This window comes from Pseudorca crassidens, chromosome 3 (assembly GCF_039906515.1).
Source record: "Pseudorca crassidens isolate mPseCra1 chromosome 3, mPseCra1.hap1, whole genome shotgun sequence".
Classification (NCBI taxonomy): Eukaryota; Metazoa; Chordata; class Mammalia; order Artiodactyla; family Delphinidae; genus Pseudorca; species Pseudorca crassidens.
The window spans coordinates 17,422,058-17,445,726 of record NC_090298.1 but is presented as its reverse complement, the minus strand read 5'-3'; the positions used below and the strand labels follow the sequence as shown (position 1 = coordinate 17,445,726).

The window sequence follows — 23,669 nt, the reverse complement described above, 5'->3', positions numbered from 1 at the left end:
GATTTTTTTCATATTTTTAACATATAAACACATTTTAAAATATTTGAAAAAAATTTAAATGTTCTACTGATAATTATTCACTTTCACAAAAGGATAATACTGAAGGAAAACATTTTTGGACGTTGCTAAAACAAATGCATTTACGTTTAACTATATAAATCAAAAAAGTTGAATCAAAAATTCACTGAGGGCTTCCCTGGTGGCGCAGTGGTTGAGAGTCCGCCTGCCGATGCAGGGGACACGGGTTTGTGCCCCGGTCCGGAAAGATCCCACATCTCGCGGAGCGGCTGGGCCCGTGAGCCATGGCCGCTGGGCCTGCGCGTCCGGAGTCTGTGCTCCGCAACGGGAGAGGCCACAGCAGTGAGAGGCCCGCGTACCGCAAAAAAAAAAAAAAAAAAAAAAAAAAATCACTGATTCCTAATATCACTTTGAGGGTAGTTTCATTAGTTTTCTGTGGCCATGAACAAATTACCACAAGCTTAGGTTAAAACATCTATTTGTTATTTCATTGTTTCTGTGACTCAGGGGTCCAGGCCTGGGTTATCTGGCTCTCACAAGGGTGAACAATGAGTTAACTGGGACTACAGGCCCATCTGAGGCTCAGGATCTTCTTCTAAGCGCATTCTTTTTTTGAAGAAATTAGTTCCACACAATCCATCTTCTTGCTGGCTGTCTGCCAGATGTCTCTCTCAGATTCTGACGTTAGTCCTCAAGTCTTAGTCAAACATGGCAACTTATTTCTGCAAAACCAGCAGGAGAATCAGCCTGCTATACAGAGTTTTATATATCATAATATAATCATGGATTGACTACTCCATCACATTCTTAGTTCTTGCCCACACTAAAGTAGAGATGATTATACACGGTCAGTACACCAGGGGGGCGGGCATCTGCCCACCTCTGACCCCCAACTAATTAAGACCGTCTGAAATGTAAATTATATTTACCACCTTCCAGTGTTCTCGGGGCTTTATTTCATTACAATGCCAGCTCAGAGTCCAAAATCTAAATCAGGCCAGGTGTAGATGATAGGCCTGGATGTAGTCCATGAAGTAGATCTCCTGGGGCACATTCTTCTCCATCTGTGGACCTGGAAAACCAAAGGGACAAGTTATCAGCTCCCAACACTCCTGACTTACAATGGCAGGTCAGGCACAGAACAACAGTTTTAAACATTCTGATTCAAAAAAGGGAAAGTAAACATGAATAACTGGTCCATAATGATTCTGAAATGGGTTGTTCTTCGTTGGGTATTAAAGCCTACAAAAAAGCTTTTGTGACTTTTGGCTTCACCCCTTGAGCTTTTGGTTGAGAAAAATCTGTAGGCGCATCCCTAATCACTTGAAAAACACTAAGTGTGACTAAATCCTCCAACATTTTGATCTTTCTAAGGTTTTAATTAAAGGTTGTACAGTTCCACCCTCAGTCTCTTCTCTATGCCAGATTTCCAGCAGTTACTTATGACTTTTAGCATCTTTTGCCGTCTGGAGAGCCAATAACTTTAAAGTCATCTAGTTCTGCTTCTTTTTGTTTAGCAATTCTTCCCTAAATTTATCTCTCTCCTTTTGCATGTTACTATAATCAGCAAGAAGAAACTAGGCAGCACTTTTGGCATTACCTAGAGGTCCAAGTCTGTCATTTATAAATTCAAATTCCCACATAACTGCAGGACACAGTTTTACAAATCTTTTCTCACTGTATGACAGAGGTTTTCCCTCGTATAGTTTTCAGTAACATGTTTCTCACTTCCTTCTGGACCCTCCCTGGCAGGATCTTCCAAATCCAGATTTCAAACTAACAATCTGTTGAAGGGAATGTAGGCTTTCCCTCTCATTCTCCTTAAAATTTTTCCAGTCTCCAGCAACTTCCTGGTTTCAAAGCTAGTCACACATTTTAAAATAATTTTTGTTGTTATTGTTGTACCAGCACCTCAATTCCAAATATCAAAATCGTTATGCATTTCTATGCTGTGTACTAAATTATCTGAAAGTTTCCATGGGTCAGAAGTCTAGGCATAGCTTAACTGTGTTCTCGACTTAGGGTTTTGCTAGCTAAAATGGTATGAACCTCAGGGTCAAAATACTTGGAATTCACTTTGGTGACTAATGCCAGCTTTCTCTGAGATTGTTTTTACCCCAAACCAGCCAAAAGCTATTTCATGGCTATTTAGGTATTTTAAGACTTGATTTCTGTTTAACAGTTATTATATTGGGCACAAGTATGATAATGATAATGGTAATCACAAACATTTACATCATAGGAACTGGATATTGTATTGAAAAAAATTAAAAGGTACAATGACTGTGAATGCCAGTTAATTTTTTCATGAATTATTTAATAGATTATTGCAAATTCAATATAATATTTGAATTATTCTTTAGAAGTTAAATAGAGCATTAAAGTATCCAAGTTTATGTGGAATTTTAACATTACAAATACCTACAACTTTTCACATGATAGGCTTGCCCAGTCTACATTTAAATTCAGTTATTGGAATGCTGCTGAAACCAATATGGTATAGAAAGAGCAAATTAAATGAGTGAATAAATGGTAAAGAAATAGTTTCATTTCTCTCTGTTTCTCCTCCATTTAAAAACCTGGTTGAAAATTATTTCTTTTGTATTTATGTTTTCTTGCTTTGAAAACCTCTCACCCAGTGGCCAAACTGATAAGTTGACAGAATAGTGGAACACGATCCATGAAGCCTTCTTTAACATTTCATACATTGAACTTTGCGTTGTTTCTTTGTCATTGTTTCACTATGATCTCCTTGAGGGTGCGTACTAGAGTCTCTTCCTTGTATATCCAGGTCATATTACCAAGCCTGGTATGTAAGAGTTTAGCCATAAGTATTTGAATGGCTACATGAATGAACTAAATGTGTATAGAACTAAGTTGTTTTTAATGTTTAGACTTGTAATTTTTTTTTTTTTTTTTTTTTTTGTGGTACGTGGGCCTCTCACTGCTGTGGCCTCTCCCGTTGTGGAGCACAGGCTCCGGACGTGCAGGCTCAGCGGCCATGGCTCACAGGCCTAGCTGCTCCACGGCATGTGGGATCTTCCCAGACTGGGGCACGAACCCGTGTCCCCTGCATCAGCAGGCGGACTCTCAACCACTGTGCCACCAGGGAAGCCCTAGACTTGTAATATTTTGATAAGGAATAGGGTCTTATAAGCCAAAATCTGTGGTAGCAGCTGGCCTACTTGAATTCTACAATGGACTGCTTACTTTGACCTTCAAGTTTTTATTTTTTATTTTTTCCTGGAGATAAATGTGCCCTATTTTATTCTCTGATTCTCTTTTCTGTCTCCTTTTAATATGGAATTTCATTGAAGAAAACATTGTGTTCTGTTCTATTCCAGATTTTCATCCATTTCTATGGCTGTAATAGTATTTGATTTTGATTTACTTCTATATTTACACCTATATCTACAGGTGATAGATAACATATCTATCAATGTTCTAGTCCTCTCTATATGTCTACATGAAAATATTTTTATCTTGAAATCACTCTATCTCTCTCTCTCTCCACACACACACACACACACACACACACACACACACACCACTCAAGTTGTTTTATTTTGTGGAATTATCACAGCTTTTCAATTTTCAGGCTCCGTTGTCCAATTAAGTACCAAATCATAGAGACTCTTTGTTAACTAACTGTTCTCATTCATCTTTTCTTCATCATTTCTATTGCTATCACCCTAGTAAACATAACTGTTTCTTCTTACGTCTACAATGGTAGTGATTCTTATAATAATGGGTCTTTATACCTCTTTCTGCTACCTCTTTCTTCATATACATACCGTGTGCTACTTTTCCACTGCTATTTATAAATCTCTAATCATTCAATGCATCAATATCTTTTAATCCTGAAGTAAAATCTTTGGGCAGAGCCAGACATACAATTTATAAAATTTCTATAGGTTATTCTTATATATAATTAGGCACTAAGAAGCTATAAGCATATTTTAATCTAGAAAAATAAATAATAGAAATTATATTTTGAAAGAATACTCTTAAACTAGTACCCTAGTCTTAGAATAAAGACAGACCTCTTTGTCAGGTGTTCAAGAGTCACTTTGCCAATCCAACATTATCTCTCATTGCTCTTTTCTGTGAGGTTTCATTCATTTACATCTGACATTTTGGGAATGTTTTCCTCCTTCTATAAATATTACATATTTACAAGCATTAACTATGTCATATTCATATGATCCTGCTCACTATTATGTCATGAATGCTTCCCCATGTCCTTAAAATCTTCACATATAATTTAATTGGCTACATACAACTGTAGTTTAATTTTTAATATTTTATATTATTTTAAATGTTATCTTTATCACAAGAGATTCTCTAATGAATCTTTCTGTAGGTAAATATTTGCCTTAATTTAAAATCATTCTTGTGGATATTTCCAAATTGATTGACTGATAACCTGGTATTACATAATTCTACTCATATTCATAATTTTCCAGGCTCATGAAGTATATTATTTTAGGTCCATTCAAGGTAGCCTCTAGGTTAAAGAATCAGAGTTTACAAAAACAGAAAAGGTAAGTAACTTGTTGACAGTGATCCAGCTAGTAAGTGCATAACTTGGGTTTTTAAGCAAATGATCTGACTTCAGACCTATTGCCTTCCCACCACATGTGCAGTAAAGTGGCAGAGTATATAGGCTATATTGCAGGTTGACTTAACTGTGAAGAAGACTAGGAGATAGAGATTACTATGCAGGAGATTAATTGGCTGGTAATATTTACATGAAAACATGTGTAAGGAAAAAGAAGGAAGAAAATGGAAATAAGCAGCAGAAGAAGTTAAGTTCTGAGGTAACTGCAAAATAGGACTCAACAGACTATATGAGGAATTCTGATGATGGATGACCCTTTAGTGCTTTATCTACTTGGGATAAGGGGACCAAGTCTTTATATCTCAATGACAGTCTGTTATTGAATATTAGCTTTCCTGGGAGGAGGACGTGACCTTGGGAGAGAAGCTTATTTCAACAGAGATCTTTAAATACATTATTTTCTCACTGATATTTGTACAGATAAATTCTGATTCTTAAAAAAAAAAAACAAAAGCAATATAACACTTGAATTTGTCTTTGGGTTGGTATGGTTCTTAAAAAGCACAATCAAATAGTTCTGTCATCATACTTAATTGTGAGAAACTTGAAGATTTCCTGCTATGATCAGGTATAAGTCAAGGATGCCCCCCCTCACCATTCCTTTTAAAAATCTAATAAAAGTTTTAGGTAATGAAATAAAAAAGAAAAGGAAATAAAAAGGTATGAAGATTGGGAAAGAAGAAATAAAACTGTCTTTGTTTGCAGATGACATGATTGTCCATGCAGAAAATCCAAAAGGACTGACCAAAAAACTTCTAGAACTAATAAGTGATTATAACAAGGTTGCATGATACAAGGTTAATACACAAAAGTGTATTATCAGCAATGGACCAAGTGGAATTTGAAATCAAATATACAATAGCATTTACATATGCACTCAAAAAATGAAATAGTTAGGGACAAATCCAACCAAATATGTACAAGATCTGAATGAAGAAAACTACAGAACGCTGATGAACAAAATCAAAGAAGAACTAAATACATGGAGAGATTCCATATTCATGATTAGGAAGACAATATTGTCAAGATTTCAGTTCTTCCCAACTTGATCTATAAATTCAATTAATTCCTACCAAAAGCCCAGCCACTTATTTCGTGGATATCACCAAAGTGATTCTAAAGTTTATATGGAATGGAAACTTCTCTGGTGGCACAGTGGTTAAGAATCTTCCTGCCAATGCAGGGGACATGGCTTTGAGCCCTGGTCCAGGTACATCCCACATGCCACGGAGCAGCTAAGCCCATGTGCCGCAACTACTGAGCCTGCACTCTAGAGTCCGTGAGCCACAACTACTGAGCCCGTGTGTGACAACTACTGAAGCCCACGTGCCTAGAGCCTATGCCTGGCAACAAGAGAAGCCACTGCAATGAGAAACCTGCGCATTGCAACGAAGAGTAGCCCCTGCTCACCGCAATTAGAGAAAGCCCGTGCACAGCAACCAAGACCAAATGCATCCAAAAATAAATAAATAAGTGTATTTTTAAAATAAATAAATAAATAAAATAAAGTTTATACGGAATGGCAAAAGACCCAGAATAACCAACACATGATTCAAGGAGAAGAACAAAGCTGGAAGACTGACACTAACTGACTTACTATACATCTACAGTAATCAAGACAATGCAGTGTTGTGAAAGACCAGTTGAGTAAATCAACAGAAAATAATAAAAACAGGATATAGACCGGCCCCCATATATATAGTCAACTGATCTTTAACAAAGGAGTAAGGGCAATACAATGGAACAAACATAGTTTCTTCAACAAATAGTGCTTGAACAAATGGATATCCACATGCAAAGAAAAAAAGAATCTAGGCACAGACCTTATAACTTTCACAAAAATTAACTCAAAATGAAGCACAGAACTTCATGTAAATTGCAAAAGTATGAAAGTTTTAGAAAATAATATAAGAGAAGCCAAGATGACCTTGTGTATGGTGATGACTTTTTAGATACAACACCAAAGGCACAAACCGTGAAAGAAATAATTGACACGCTGGACTTCATTAAAATTAAAAACTTCTGCTTTGCAAATGACAATATAAATAGAATCAGAAGACAAACCGTGGACTGGAAGAAAACATTTGCAAAAGTCTCGTCTCATAAAAGATTCTTATCCTAAATATACAAAGAACCCTTAAAACCCAACAATAATAAACCAATCTGATTTTTAAAATGGACCCAAGACCTTGATAGATATTTCACCAAAGAAGATATACAGATAGCAGATAAATATATGAAAAGATGTTCCACATCATATGTCATGAGAGAAATGCGAATTTAAAAAATGAGATACTGCAACACACCTATTATAACTGCCAAACTCCAGAACAGTGACAACAGCAAATGCCAGTGAGGATGTGGAACAATAAGAATTCTCATTTATTGCTGGTGGGAATGCAAAATGGTACAGTCACTTTGTAAGGCAGTTTGGTGACTTCTTACAAAACTAAACATACTCTTACTATGCAATTCAAAATCACAGTCCTGGGTATTTTCCTCAAAGAGTGGAAATCATATCCACACAGAAGCCTGCATACTTTATTCATAGCAGCTTTACTCATAATTACTAAAACTTGGAAGCAACCAAGATTCCTACAGTGGATGAATGGATAAATAAAATGGTACATCCAGACAATGGCATATTATTCAGCACTAAAAAATGTGAGTTATCAAGTCATTAAAAGATATGGAGAAACCTTAAATACATATTACTGATAGAAGCCAATCTGGAAAGGCTATATACTGCATGATTTCTGGAAAAGGCAAAACTATGAAAACTATAAAGAGTTCGACGTTTTCCAGGAATTGGGAAGGGGGAAATGAATAGTTAGAGCACAGAGGATTTCAAGGGCAGTGAAAATACTCTGCATGATACCCTAATAATGAATATATGTCATACATTTCTACAAACCCATAGAACGTACAATTCCACGAGTGAACCATATGTGAAATGTGGACTTTGGGTGATTATGATGTGTCAGTGTAAGTTTATAAATAGTAATAAATATACCACTCTGGTAGGGAATGGTGATAATGAGAGAGGCTATGCATGTTGTGGCAGAGGATATATTGGAAATCTCTGTATCGTTCCTTTAACATTGCTATGAACCTTAAACTGCTCTAAAACAATAATATCTTAATAAAATTAAATCAAAGGATTATAGTATTATTGTATTATGCCAGCATGTCTCTTTTTTTGTTATTTTTGGACAACATGGAAAGACTTTAGTTTCTGTGAATATATAATAAGCCTGTAATTTTGAAAGAGATTTGAAATCAAGTAGAATACAATGTAACATGAATACCTTTGAAACAGTGACCTATGTAGCAAGTGAGAATACATTTTGGTGTGACTACATATATATTTTCTTTTTTTTCTTTTCGCGGTGCGCGGGCCCCTCACTGTTGTGGCCTCTCCCGTTGTGGAGCACAGGCTCTGGACGCGCAGGCTCAGCGGCCGTGGCTCACGGGCCCAGCCGCTCCGCAGCATATGGGATCCTCCCGGACCCGGGCACAAACCCATGTCCCCTGCATCGGCAGGCGGACTCTCAACCACTGTGCCACCAGGGAAGTCCCATATATATTTTCTAAAATATTCCTTCTCTAGTTAGAAGTGTACTTTTTTATTACTTTAAGAGCTCAGAAGTGCAAATTAGTATTTGTTGAAATTGTCTCTAAAATAATTGTTGACTTTTAAAATATTAGGCACACAGAAATAGCTGAAGTAGAGGCAAGATAGGTGTGATTTAATAGGAAACTAAAATATATGTTCCCTAATAAGGGGACATTATTATAAATCCTTTCCAGAAAGTATTTGGCTGAATTTTTCCCTTAAGTTTGAGTAAATGTTTGCAACACAGAAAATGGAGTTATTCATTGGTGACATCTCCTGGTTGACTGAGCAGTTTTCACTAAGCTAAGAATAATTATAAACTAACTTTCTTTTGCCGAATTTTAAAAAGTTAAATTAGAGAACTTTGTCACAATTAGCATCAGTGCTATGCATCAGGCCATACACATGGAAGAGAGTGCCTTATTTCCAGCAATGAAGCAGAGATGAAATGACCATCCATATGCTATTGGTCTCATTTCCAACAGGCCTATGATAACCTATGCAGAAAATGTAAGCTACACATAAGCCCCCACGTGCTCACACATGAGTTACCCTCTGGTAGAACATTCAAATAACCCAAAACTTCAAAATTACTCCTTGCAAACCCCTGACGCCCCTCAACTCAAATCATGCACACAAGAGTTGCAGGGGTGCCTGCATCATGCACTATTAATGAGTGATTCTAGTTGCCAATTACAGGGCACCTGAACGCTGTATCATCACCAATTCCTAAACTCAAACTTAGAAATCAGTCACTTCGGGCTTTACTTTTCCTCTTGTTTTAGGAAAGGCTGTATTGAAGAGGTCAGAGTTCTGAAACACAACCATGAGAGAACACACATATTGGGAGCCTAGGGAGCCTGAAGCTTCTGAGTAGTATGTGTTCTAAAGGAATCTGAGACTTTTTGCTTTCAATAGATGGATAGATAATAGGTAAACAAATAGATAATCGTGATGTCCAAACTACTTCAAATCTCTTTCTCTTAACAGTGCTCCTGGGACCTATGACTATGCTCTAAAAAACAAAAATCTGGCAGTTCAAGTCCCTCAATATTTTGCCTCTTCAAAAACTGTATTTGCTATCCATCCCCTGTTATGTTCTCATGAGTTGGATTCTTGAGTGGTATGGAGAATTTTGTAATAAACTATTACCTTTTATAGCTATGCATATTATATATGATATAGACATGAAAAAGTTTCTCATATATTTTTTCCTTTTATTTTTCCTCTTCAGGACCCAATCACAGCCATACATAAGAAAATATACCACCAAACATTCATAAAGTGAATTACAAGGTAAAATTTTCTATGTAATATCTGTTATATAAAAAATGTTGTAGAAATGTAAAAATGTTGTCATATAGCTTCTCTTAAAGATCTTTATAGCTATTCTGAGATACTTAGAGGTTTGGCAGTGCAATTTTCTTCTGTATTTTAAGATCACTCATTAAAAAATCTAATCTCTTCCATTATTTCCTCTAATAAATTTTGGAACTCTTTCTCACAGGCATACTTTTCAAATGCCATAGAACCAGCAAAGGTACATTGACATTAGGCTGACTTTCTTGTTTTTCTATTTTTTTTTTTAAGTGAAAGCTCAAGAAAGAGACTGACATGTAAAATAGATTTAAAAACTATTTCTAAGTTATAATTTTGTACATGTGTGTGCTTGGAATACATAGAGAAATCTGATTATGTATGTTTTATCAATCATTTGAACTTATTGCTAGATGTAGATCTCTTTCCTAATGGACATTGGATTTATGTTTTATAACATCTTTAAACATCAGAGTCTAGAGATATAACAGTTTCTGGCTATTAATCATCATTTATCTGTATAAATCTGTTTTATAGATAGGGTTTATTAAAACAATGATACTTATTCTTGAATAATAAGTATAATAGGTATAGATACTGAAAAATTTAATAAATAGTAGATAAAAATAATAGTGCACCCGCTAACATTTTGGTGAGTGACTAATGAGATCTGATACAAAATTGCCTTACATTATAAGAAACATCTTCTTGAACATCTGAATTTCTTGTGAAAAGATGAAATATCAGAATACAGCCATGAGATCAAAAATACTGTTTTAATTTATTTTGTATAAAGTATATTTCACCACACATATTCTGTATAATTGCCTGACTTTTTAGGTAAGTATGCAAAAATCTTATTAAATCCTGCTCATTTATAGCAACAGAAAGGATTAAAAATGTTGATATTTCAAAACATTCAATATTTTCAAAGTCAAATTCTGTTGTTTCATGTAACGTGCTTGTTATTATTTTAGAAACAGACCTCTAAGTATGGATATGTTTTGTGATAATATATTAAATGTAAAAACAAACATAAAATCTAAACCATTATGTTCCATTCATTTCAAACAAAGATATAAAGTAATACAGTTTTCAAATGTAGGCCCCTCCTTCCTCATCCATATCACCTGTGTCTGTCATGAGTGCCCCACTCAGGACACGACAAAGTTAACCATGTTGGAAACCCTTAGAAAGGGTGAGTTTTCTTATCACATAGGTTCAAAACTTATTTGTTTCGCAGATGAATTTTGTTTGAAAATGCATTTTTGGATGCAGGGACATACGGGAGTTAAAAAAAAAGAAATTGTGTTATGAAAGGTTTGTGGCATACATAGGTTAATTATCTTAGTAATAAATTATCAATACTTTCTTACAAATAAACAAGACTTTACCTATCATCATGAGTATACTTCCTCATTACAGGAAAAGCACAGTAGGTTTGTGTGTGTGTGTGTGTTTGTGTATGTGTGTGTGTGAAAAAATTTACCTCCATTTTCATGCCGCAGGCTATGAATTAAACATAAATAACTTTGAAAATTGAAATACTAATGTATAATTTATTATTACATTATTTATTATATTTATATCTTACAGTGCCATCCTTAAGATTGTAGGTAATTGTAAACAGAATTATATTTACGCTAAATCATTTGTTCTGCATGTGAGAGCTAAGATTCATTGCACACCTTCTGAAAGGGTTATATTAGAGCAGGTAGGGCATCACACATTTTATTGTATCATAAGGTAAAGCTTAATTAGACTTTTAATGTTAGTCCAAGTTTTCATGGCTTTAGGTCAGATTTAGAAAGGGGTCTATGCAATATAAAAAGGAAGAATATGACACTGTTTACCAAGTGAATTTAAGTATAAGTGTACTTGTCAAGTTCAAAATTAATGCAACTTACTAAAAAAAGGAGAAAAGAAAAAAACGTTAAAAAAGAGATTTTACACTGCTTGTTTCTGTGAATTAAAGTCTAACCATATATTTATATTGATTTTAAGCTAAATCTCACTTAAACTTTGACTCATAAGTTTCTTTAACTCTATTGTAAAATATAGTATTTGAGGATGTAAATATCAAGACAATATCAGTATTTAATAAATTAAGACAGGCGTGAGATTAATATCCTTGAGAAAAGAAATTTTTGCCACTACATTGGTTTGTAGTTTTCCTCTCAATCTACATCTTTTTTTTTTTTAATCTCCAGTTTACAACCAGCAGTGTCCGACATAAAGGGCTTACATTTCAGAAGAATATTCATACTCTACTTCTCTTCTATAATATCAGAGGAAACCTTGCATCAAAATTTTCTTAGAAAGACAATTTTCAGAAAGGCATATGTCCACTTTAAATTTGTGATTAAATTGTTTTTAATAGACAAATAAATTAAATTAAAAAACAACAGAATTCAAAATAAACCTATTGAATATTTAATGGAGTAGAACTGAAAACTTCATTCTAAGTTATAAAATAGTTAGTAGCTGTTTCATAATTTAAAAAAAATATCAACTTTGGTAGATAATCAAATATACAAGTTTATATATTTAAATGAAGTTAATGTGAGTACACAATTTATACATATTGTCACTCAAAATTTACCTCATGCCATTTTCAATGGATTATTATATTCTTTTACGATTATGGGGAAATAGCATAATGCATGTTTACTTAAGTTATTTAATATTTACCCTTTGCTTTTCTCATCTCAAAAATGTGAGTACTAACATATTTCTGTTCTATAAATTTCTATAAATACTACTTCATACAGTTTATGTTATCTATCTGTTACACTTACCTGATAGTAGTTTCAGGTTTTTCTGTTTGTTTGTTTCCATGTACTTTCTTTTAAGTATTCCTTATATGATTACATAAAGAAACCAAGAAAAGTGCATAACTTTCTGATGACAACATGTAACAGACTGTATAGTTCTATAGTCATTAATATGACTGCATCTTACAAATGACTAATATTGAATGCTCCCAGAGATCGGTGCTTATAAACTCATTTACTCCTCAAAGCTATGCTATGATATAGGTATGACTATTCTAGAGAAGAACTGTGGATAAAATAGAAATGGCATGATTTTTATAGGACTTTAGACAATTATTTTTAAATATCAGCTAAAAAATAAAATATGATTATATTAAGTTCAACATTTGCTCACATGTTTATTCTTAAGTACAGAGGAGTAAAACTTATCATCAAATGATGCCAAACTATCAGTATGGGGCCTCTACATACAAAATGTCACCTGGGATTGATGCTTGTCTGGGTTCGGTTTAAACCGGTAAAAACTGTGGTTTCTAGTTGCAGTTGTTAAGATGTATGTACTCTGTAAAAAAGAAGTAATTCTGAAAAGGAACATCACGGACTACTGTGCTAAAGAGAAAAGGCGCCCTCCACATTTTCATTGTTTCTGCTGCCACTTGTTTGGATGTTAGAGTCCATGGCAAGGAGAGTGTGTGCTTATTTCTCTAGGTTGAAAGTTTTTGTCTTGTCACGTAGCCATGGCAGATTCATAAGCACCTTCTATCCTCTGAAGGATAGAATCTAGCTGACAGTTCATAAGGAAGAACATGATTATGTACTTTCGAATCTCTTTCACATTTGTTGATGAACAGCACTATCCATGCTGCTCTAAGTCAAACATTTATCCGTTTTCATTTAGTCAACAGTGTCATCTATTTGACACGTCTCACTGAAGAAATAACTTTCAACAAGTCTGCATTAAATCCGTCTCTTCAATATTTAAATCTCACCAAAATCTTCAACTTCTTATAAAATAACCTTACAAGAAACATTGTTTAATTCAGTGATCACACACTTAAAGTTCAATTTACATAAATCAAAGAAAAAGTATTTAGTATATATTGATGAATAAAGAGTGACATTTTCTTGGAAGATAACAAGTGAATGAATTATCAATTTGAAGAAAATGAATGAATCTTTTGAAGTATAATGTCCTCTCTGAGTTAATTACAGTTATTTTCAAACCTTTCCTTGTTTCTAAATATTCTATCACTTTTCATTTTTATTAAATTTTCCCCTTTGTTATTATCTACCAGTCTCTACTTACTGTTAAGTCATAATGCCTAAATGCGGAGACTTAAACTACCAGAATTTTCCTTTTCCCCTTAAACATGTGACTTTGTCTCACTTCTTACAGAATGCCAATTCTATCTTACCAAGTTTATCTTCACAACAGTAGTTAACTAACTGTACTGAGGAAAGTATCTTTAACTTACTTGCATTTATAGTCTACCTTTCTGCATTCCCTCCCCTCTGGTTAAAGCATACTACTTGGTATAAAATAGATTAGTAAATATTAATTAAATTGAACTAAGGGACAAAAGTGGTAAAGAGCTAGTTTAATACAGTATGGCTCCTAAAATACACAAAGGAGTATCAGAGATTAGAGGTTTGGTGAGAGATAAGGGAGGAACATCTTGACTCTACTCATTAGCCTGAACTAGTTTATTAGATTAGCAAATTGTTAGGCTGGATAGTTTTGAAGGCATTAACTGTGAAGAAATGAATTGTGATTGACATGGTTCCAGTGGATGGGGAGAAAGCCAGAAAGATGTCAGAGGGCTAAGCTGAGCTCAAGAAGGGCTGAGTGTAGAGGAGCTGGTGAACCTATCATGTGATGTTTCCTTAATTAAAGAAAAAAAAATTCCCAAATGCTGGATATTTTCACTTTACCCGTATAAATTATTGGATACCCAGCCCAAGACAGTTACTAAGTGACTGGGATACATAATTTCATTTATTATTTAGAATAATACAATTTTATTGCCTCCATTTTATTGATGAGGAAGCTAAACCTGGATTGATTGTGGGTCCTTCTGGCACCAATCCTTTGCTCTTAACCATCAGGAATGTATATAGTTATATTCAATCAGATATGTACCATGTTTGAGGTACTCTGGTATTTAGAATTATTGGTTTCTTTCTAATTGTGGACTCACATTTTCACTTCCTGCTTTCCTTTAAGTAAGATACTAGAACTCCTACTTCAAAATCCCTTCAAAACATGTGCAAATTTTTGTTTCTTTATGGATTTTTTTGCTCAGAGTTTGCATACCTTTCATCAAATTCTCAATAGATCTATGTTTTAAGTAAATAAAAAAAACAATAACAAAGGGATAGAAAAAATTCATACTACAATATGGTTCATTTGGAAAACACAGCTGCATTTGTAAGTGGTCCTAATTACAGTATGCAATAATTGATATACACAAAAAATGAATAGTCACCTGAATAAAGTTTGCAAAATCTGAGAGGGGATTTTTATGAGGCAGATTTATAAAAACATAATATGACCTTTATACACATCTTCTGACTTAACTGCCATGTGTTTAATTTGAGTTTATGGAATTAACTCAAGGCCAAATTGTGTAGTAAGCAACTGTCGTTTGGCTTGACACATTTTGTATTTAGCACCACTTTTACAAATCTGTGGATATTTTTCATAATTCCATATACTGCTGCTTCATCTTTCCCAAATGTTGATGGTCATTCTCCAGCTCACCATCAGCTACCCCATCATTCCTTAAAAATACAACAATTGCAACATCTAGATGTTACTGTGTCCTTTTTATTTCTTAAGGTCTTGTCCTCTGTGAATCAAAAATAGAAATATCATTAGTTGTTGATATATTAGTGGTCTATTAGTCCCTTCTGAAATTTGATTCCATATTGCTATTAAGACTCAGAGCTAAGGAAGGACTCAGATACTGAGGATTTCTGTTCTACAGCAGCCTGTGTAGGTTTTTATTGTGCTTTCTATGTGAGTTGTTTTTAATGTGTGGTGTGGTGTGTTTAAACAGGGGCTGGTGACACATCTCAAATCATGTTATTCAATTTCATGAGTGTTTTTGCATAACTACACTGTCAGGCACTGTGCAGGGTGCTGCAATGTAGGTTATTATCTCACTAAGTGTTCTTGATGATCTGATAAGATAGGTATTAATATCCCCATTTCTTTAGAGTAAAATTATTAAACAACTCAATCGAGATCAAGTGGGCATTCACACTTAGGTTTTCTGGCAATAATTTTAGAATTTTCTCTTATATCACAACTGGCCTGTTTGGCATCTATTCTTTTTACCTTCTCATTGCTGTGATTTCTATTTTACCTCAGAAAAATAAATTATTTTTGGTCACATTTGTTTTGAGATTCAAATCCAGGCATATTTATGGGGATCTAAAAATGTTTTAGAACCCCTTTTGATATAGCTTCACTTGTTTTAAACTAGAATATACTACAACATACTGCCATCTATTTCAACATTATTGCAAAAATGGTGTATACCGATTGTTTTGTAAGAAGGTAGAATAAAGTTTGGACCGATTTTAGTGTGTGTGCAGATTTTATTTATTAAGCCTGCATTGCAAGGACAAGAAAAGCCATTGTGCAGAGTGAAGACATACTCCCAACAAATGGCCATTTATTCTGATTTAATGTAACTTTTGGGCACCAGTAAATCACCCTCTGAGATACGAAGCCAAAGCATAAGATTTTTAAGTTTTGACGATCCCTGTCAAACTGATGCTTTACACAGACATTTCTGTTGCTTAAAGGCTGAGTAAATTCAAGGAAAAATGATGAGATCTTTTTTTTTTTTTTGGCCTTGATTGGGGAGATTATCTAGGTTTTTCATTTATCCCATTGATACATTATTTTAAAAGTTGGATGTGGGGAATGGACCTTAGAAGTAACAAAATTTATGTGATAATAACATAGTACATTATGTAAAAATCATAACAATTCCAAGAAATTCAATGAATTTTCCTAATTTCAGAAGTTTTGAAAATCATAAAGTACTAAGAAATATAACATTTGCATATCTGTATCATAAGTAAACTATATTATTATTATTATTATTTTATTTTTATTTTTCGGTACGCGGGCCTCTCACTGTTGTGGCCTCTCCCGGTGTGGAGCACAGGCTCTGGATGCACAGGCTCAGCGGCCATGGCCTACGGGCCTAGCCGCTCCACGGCATGTGGGATCTTCCCGGACCGGGGCACGAACCCATGTCCCCTGCATTGGCAGGCGGACTCTCAACCACTGTGCCACCAGGGAAGCCCAAACTATATTATTTTTATTTTTAGCCAGTTCGAAATATGAAACTCTGTTCTTTGCTCATGCTTAAATCAATTTCTTGGATCTTTTTAAACCTAACAAAAATTTAAATTTTCCAATCATTGTGGAAGTAGGCAATTTATTTGACTATCTTTTTACTGTTCTTTTCCACTGTTGAAATCATGAAGGTAGTCCAATCTGGGCATATGGGTCCAGGATGCTGAGGGAAAATGACAAGTCTGATAGTCCCCTAGCAGAACTCGTAATCATATCAGAGATACTGTTTTGAATAGAAAAATATTTGGTGCATGCCTATGTGTCATTGCTTTGATTGGCAGTCTGATTCTGACAACTCCTTTACTACATTAGGTTAGATCATGCAAAATGAAATCTCAAACGCAAGATTCAGCACCCTTCATGTTATTTGTAAATTGTGGTAAATTGTATTTTATCGTTTTTATCACTCATATGTTGAAAATGTCTTTTTTTGAAATATTTATATTCCAAGTAAAATACCTAAATATTATATAATGCTCAATATTTCAATCACTGATCGTACATTTTCACCTGAGTAATATAAAATATCTTCAGCTGACAGTCCAGAGGTTCAAGCTTTATTGGCAGCTCTTCTTTCTGAAACTTGTTAGCTGTGTGATCTTGAGTAATTAATGTACCCTTTTGGGACCTTAGGATCATTATTTGATAATTAAGAGTGGGAGTGGATTTGTGGTTGCCAGGACCCAATCCTTGAACTGGGGCCTTTCTGATAAAAAGTTTCACTGGTTCAGGTTACAGTGATAAACGTAATTACTGAGTTTATTGTAATGATATATATGTATTTCATTTAGGAGTTCTGATTTATTGTTACTTGCTTAATGTTAAATTGTATTTTCTTAAAAGATGAAAAGAATATCTCAATCAACTTTAATTTTTGGACTCAATTCTGTTTAGAACAACAAAAATGTAAAAATACAGCGGGAGACAGAGATATTTATATTTAGGATGCTAGATGATACAGAATAACTGGTCATTTTATTAACTATAATAATGGTATCATACTTACCATTTTGTAAGAAAATATCTTTATTTTTTAAAACCTCATGCTAAACTATTTAGAAGGACTTTTTTCATATATGGGATTTGTGATGAAAGAGTTCATCAAAATATGGAGGTAAAACATATATGCCAAAATGTTCATAATTGTCAAATCCAGATTATGGATACAATGTGATTGTCCACCAATATTCCTTAATATAGTTTTAATGCTGGGAATTGGTCCAAACAGGAACTAGATTTATTTGTTAACTTTGCAATTAAGGATTGCATTGAGACAAAGTTCTAGCATATGGAATGTATCCTTGACTAAATCTGTCTCTTTCATTTCCTCAACTTCTTCCTGACTAATCTTTCAAATATCAGATTTTTTCCTTAATTTTTATTGGAGCATAGTTGCTTTACAATGTTGTGTTTCTGCTGTACAGCAAAGTGAATCAATTATATGTATACATATATCCCCTCTTTCTTTAGATTTCCTTCCCATTTAGGTCACCACAGAGCAATGAGTAGAGTTCCTTGTGCTATACAGTAGGTTCTCATTAGTTATCTATTTTATACATAGTAGTGTATATATGTAAATCCCAGTCTCCCAATTCATCCCCCGCTTTGGTATCCATAAGTTTGTTCTCTACACCTGTGTCTCTATTTCTGCTTTAGATATCAGATTTTGATAACAAGTATTTATTGAGAGTTTAAACAGTGCTTCTAAATAAGCATGATTTATATATTTTTAAAAAATATGTAAACTTGCCTCTGGGGAGTTAAGAATTATTATTTTTTGGAGATAGGACCTCATTTTTGCCATAAAAGCACCTGTAAGTCTTTGTCTCTAAAACCTCTCTCAGCACACTTCACACATTTACACCATGGTCAGGCATTCCACTTTTTGGACAGACATAATGCAATGAATGTATGCTTAAACATGGAATCCAGGGGCAGAGAAACCTGAGACCTGGGTTCAAATCTCAGTTCTGACACTTGTTAGATATTAAGATTGAGAAAATTGCACCTGAATGTTATCATCTACAAAAACAAATGAGAAAACAACAAAGTTTGTTTTGAACAGTTAATAAAGCAATCCCTTACACATACAAATATCTCAGTACAGATATCTCTATTTAACATGTTTTGTCATCATCTGTCACCCAAAGCTAGAGTGCATATGTAATAACATTTTCTTCAGATTTTTAAAAAAAGTATAAATAAAATATTCAGAAAGTGTTCTAATTTGATTGGTAATTTATTTACATAAAGGGAAAAAGGAGAAAAACATAATGATTTCCAATCTCTGATTAACTATGTAAATCTTTCTGTAATTCCTCTCTCTCAACTTTGTTTTCTATGTCATTAAACTTCTACAGAAATAGTTTTCTATTCTTAAGGTAATATGCAATAGATCTTTCTTTTGCAAACAAGCAGCACAAAATAGAAATCAGCATTTGAAAATAATTCATTAGCTTACTGAGCCCTTATTAGATTACACATCCTTAGCCCTCACTGGGTGGAGCCTCCAGGAATGGAAGACAGCATGGATTTAATGTAGCTTTACAGATGTTAAAATGGGTCCAAGTAGAAGAGTATAATTAGAGACTATTGTTAGTATTTTGCTTTAGAACTTACCACATTTTAAATTGCATCTGAACTTATAAATTCAAAGATCGCTACCTACTTAGCAAATCTTCAAGCAATCAGTTTAAAATGGAAGAAAATTATCCAAAATTTCAGATTCATTTATATAGTTAGTGATCTATCAAGTCTAGTCAATAACATTTTTTTTTTTTTTTTTTTTTTTTTGTGGTACGTGGGCCTCTCACTGTTGTGGCCTCTCCCGTTGCGGAGCATAGTCTCCGGATGTGCAGGCTCAGCGGCCATAGCTCACGGGCCCAGCCGCTCCACGGCATGTGGGATCTTCCTGGACCGGGGCACGAACCCACGTCCCCTGTATCGGCAGGCAGACTCTCAACCACTGCGCCACTAGGGAAGCCCTCAATAACCATTTTTAAATACCTATGTGTGAAGCATTCTTCAAAGTAATACAGAAAATAAATTTGTCCACAGGCACTATCTTCAGCATGTAAGGAACTTGCATATATACTGACTCAATTGATTCTTACACATAAATTGAATCCAAAATCATGTTGAGGCATTTCTGTCATTGCCAACTTATACGTTTTAAGTTAACTGCTGCTGTTTTTGTTTGTTTGTTTGTTTGTTTTTTAGCTTTCATGTTAAAATAAAAGCATAATGCATTGTCTTAAAAATCTAAGAAATTGAATCTGCACTTGGATACATATAATTATTTTGTTTTTTCTTTGGTATTAGTAATTATGATACTGCTGTCTTTTTTTTTCTCTTTTTGTATTCAAATTTATATTTAAAATACACGAATGATGTTTGCTTTTCTAATACATATATTTTGCCACTTTAATTAAGCCTAATTAACATCATAAATTCTCCTTTCAGGAAGTCCATATTCTCTATTTTTATTTCCTTAACACATATTTAACTAATAACACGTGAACATCATTTTAGCCAGATATCAATTTCTTAAGACCCAGATCTAGGGAGACTCTTAAACAATAACATAAGCGAGGATGATGGGAAGATATATTTAGAGGATTTTTAAATATATTCATATTCTCACTTGTAAATAATTTTAACTACATTTTTGAGGTACAAGTGACATTAAAAATTACACCTGTTTAGACTATAAAATTTGATATGATTTGAAATAAATACATACTGTGAAGTTATCAGCATAATCAAGGCAGCTGACATTACCAGTATTTGGAAAAATTTCCTCTTTCCTTTTGGTAACCGCCTTTTTATAGCATCTCTGCCTTTCCATCTTTCTATCTGGTATTATAGATTACTTAATATGTTGTAGAACTTTTCAAAATAGAATGATATAATATGTACTGTTTTTGTCTAACTTATCTCATTAAGCATAATTATCTTTAGATTTATCCATATTGGAGCATTTATGAACAGTCTAATTTTTTTTATTGCCAAATAGTATTCCATCTATAGATATACCCGTTTTATATTACCACTCATCTGTTGAGAGACATATGGTTTGTCTCCAAATATTGGCTAAGGCAAATGAAGTGGATAGGAACATCATTCACACCCTTTGTACAAAAATATATTTTATTTTCTCTTGAGTGAATGCCAAGGGATGGAATGGCTACATTATATGATAAATGTATGTTTAGTCTTGCAAAGTGATTGTACAATTTTACATTCCCACTACCAGTGTTTGAGAGTTTAAGTTTCTTCTTGTCTATGCTTGGTATGATTGATCTTTTTGGTTTTAGCTATTTTAATAGGGTGGAAGAAATATTTTGTTGTTTTGTTTTGCATTTCCCTAATGAGTAAGGTTGTTGAGCATACTTTCGGGTGCTTATTTGCTTCCACATATTTTCTACTTTTTTTAATAACATCTTTATTGGAGTTTAATTGTTTTAAACATTATGTTAGTTTCTGCTGTATAACAACATGAATCAGCTATACATATACGTATATCCCCATATCCCCTCCCTCCTGTATCTCCCTCCCACTCTTCCTATCCCACCCCTCTAGGTGGTCACAAAGCACCGAGCTGATCTCCCTGTGCTATGTGGCTGCTTCCCACTAGCTGTTTTACATTTGGTAGTGTATATATGTCAGTGCTACTCTCTCACTTCATCCCAGCTTACCCTTCCCCATCCCTGTGTCCTCAACTCCATTCCCTACATTTGCATCTTTATTCTTATCCTGACCCTAGGTTCATCAGAACCATTTTTTTGTTGTTGTTTTAGATTCCATATATAGGTGTTAGCATATGGTATTTGTTTTCCTCTTTCTGACTTACTTCACTCTGCATGACAGACTCTAGGTCCATCCCCATCCACCTCACTACAAATAACACAGTTTTGTTTCTTTTTATGGCTGAGTAATATTCCATTGTATTTATATGTGCCACATCTTCTTTATCCGTTAATCTGTCTGTGGACACCTAGGTTGCTTCCAGTCCCGGCTATTGTAAATAGTGCTGCAATGAACATTGTGGTACATGTCCCTTTTTGAATTATGGTTTTCTCAGGGTATATGCCCAGTAGTGAGATTGCTGGGTCATATGTAGTTCTATTTTTTAGTTTTTTTAAGGGACCTCCATACTGTTTTCCATAGTGGCGATAACAATTTATATTCCAACAAACAGTGCAAGAGGGCTCCCTTTCTCCACACCCTCTCCAGCATTTATTGTTTGTAGATTTTTATGATGATGGCCATTCTGACTGGTGTGAGGTGATACCTCATTGTGGTTTTAATTCACATTTCTCTAATGATTAGTGATGTTGAGCATCCTTTCATGTGTTTGTTGGCAATATGTATACGTTCTTTGGAGAAATGTCTACTTAGGTCTTCTGCCCATTCTTGGATTGGGTTGTTTGTCTTTTTGAAATAGAGTTGCATGAGCTGCTTGTATATTTTGGTGATTAATCCTTTGTTAGTTGATTCATTTGCAAATATTTTCTCCCATTCTGAGGGTTGTCTTTTTGTCTTGTTTATGGTTTCCTTTGCTGTGCAAAAGCTTTTAAGTTTCATTAGGTCCCATTTGTTTATTTTTGTTTTTATTTCTATTTCTGTAGGAGGTGGGTCAAAAAGGATCTTGCTGTGATTTATGTCATAGAGTCTTCTGCCTATATTTTCCTCTAAAAGTTTGATGGTGTCTGGCCTTACATTTAGGTCTTTAATCCATTTTGAGTTTATTTTTGTGTATGGTGTTAGGTAGTGTTCTAATTTCATTCTTTTATATGTAGCTGACCAGTTTTCCCAGCACCACTTATTGAAGAAGCTGTCTTTTCTCCACTGTATACTCTTGCTTCCTTTATCAAAAATAAGGTAACCATATGTGCATGGGTTTAGCTATGGGCTGTCTATCCTGTTTCAGTGATCTATATTTCTCTTTTTGTGCCAGTACCATACTGTCTTGATTACTTTAGCTTTCTAGTATAGTCTAAAGTCAGGGAGCCTGATTCCTCCAACTCTTTTTCCTTCTCAAGGTTGCTTTGGCTCTTTGGGGTCTTTTGTGTTTCCATACAAATTGTGAAATTTTTTTTTCTAGTTCTGTAAAAAATGCCTTTGATAGTGTGATAGGGATTGCATTGAATCTGTGGATTGCTTTGAGTATTATAGTCATTTTCACAATGTTGATTTTTCCAATCCAGGAACATGGTATATCTCTCCATCTATTTATATCATCTTTAATTATTTTCATCAGTGTCTTATAGTTTTCTGCATACAGGTCTTTTGTCTCCTCAGGTATTTTCCTTAGGTTTTCTTCCTTAGGTTTCCTCCTTAGGATTATTCCTAGGTATTTTATTCTTTTTGTTGCATTGGTAAATGGGAGTGTTTTCTTAATTTCACTTTCAGATTTTTCATCATTAGTGTATAGGAATGCAAGAGATTTTTGTGCATTAATTTTGTATCCTGCTACTTTACCAAATTCATTGATTAGCTCTAGCAGATTTATGGTATCATCTTTACGATTATCTATGTATAGTATCATGTCATCTGCAAACAGTGACAGTGTTACTTCTTTTCCAATTTGAATTCCTTTTATTTCTTTGTCTTCTCTGATTGCTGTGGCTAAAACTTCCAAAACTATGTTGAGAAATGGTGGTGAGAGTGGATATCCATGTCTTGTTCCTGATTTTAGAGAAAATGGTTTCAGTTTTTCACCATTGAGAATGATGTTTGCTGTGGGTTTCTCATATATGGCCTTTATTATGTTGAGGAAACTTCCCTCTATGCCTACTTTCTGGGGAGTTTTTATGATAAACCGGTGTTGAATTTTGTTGAAAGCTTTTTCTGCATCTATTGACATAATTGTGTGGTTTTTATCCTTCAGTTTTTTAATATGATGTATTGCATTGATTGATTTGCATATGTTGTAGAATCCTGCAT

General features: G+C 34.2%; 1 protein-coding gene across 1 annotated transcript in view; it reads left to right on the top strand.

Moving 5' to 3' along the window:
• The window catches only part of CDH18 (cadherin 18), a 1,032,515-nt gene that overhangs the window by 278,483 nt on the left and 730,363 nt on the right, over positions 1 to 23,669 (top strand). The window contains exon 2 of the mRNA XM_067730423.1: positions 9,490 to 9,551. The gene's annotated coding sequence lies outside the window, so the exon portion shown is untranslated. The remainder of the gene's footprint in view (positions 1 to 9,489; positions 9,552 to 23,669) is intronic.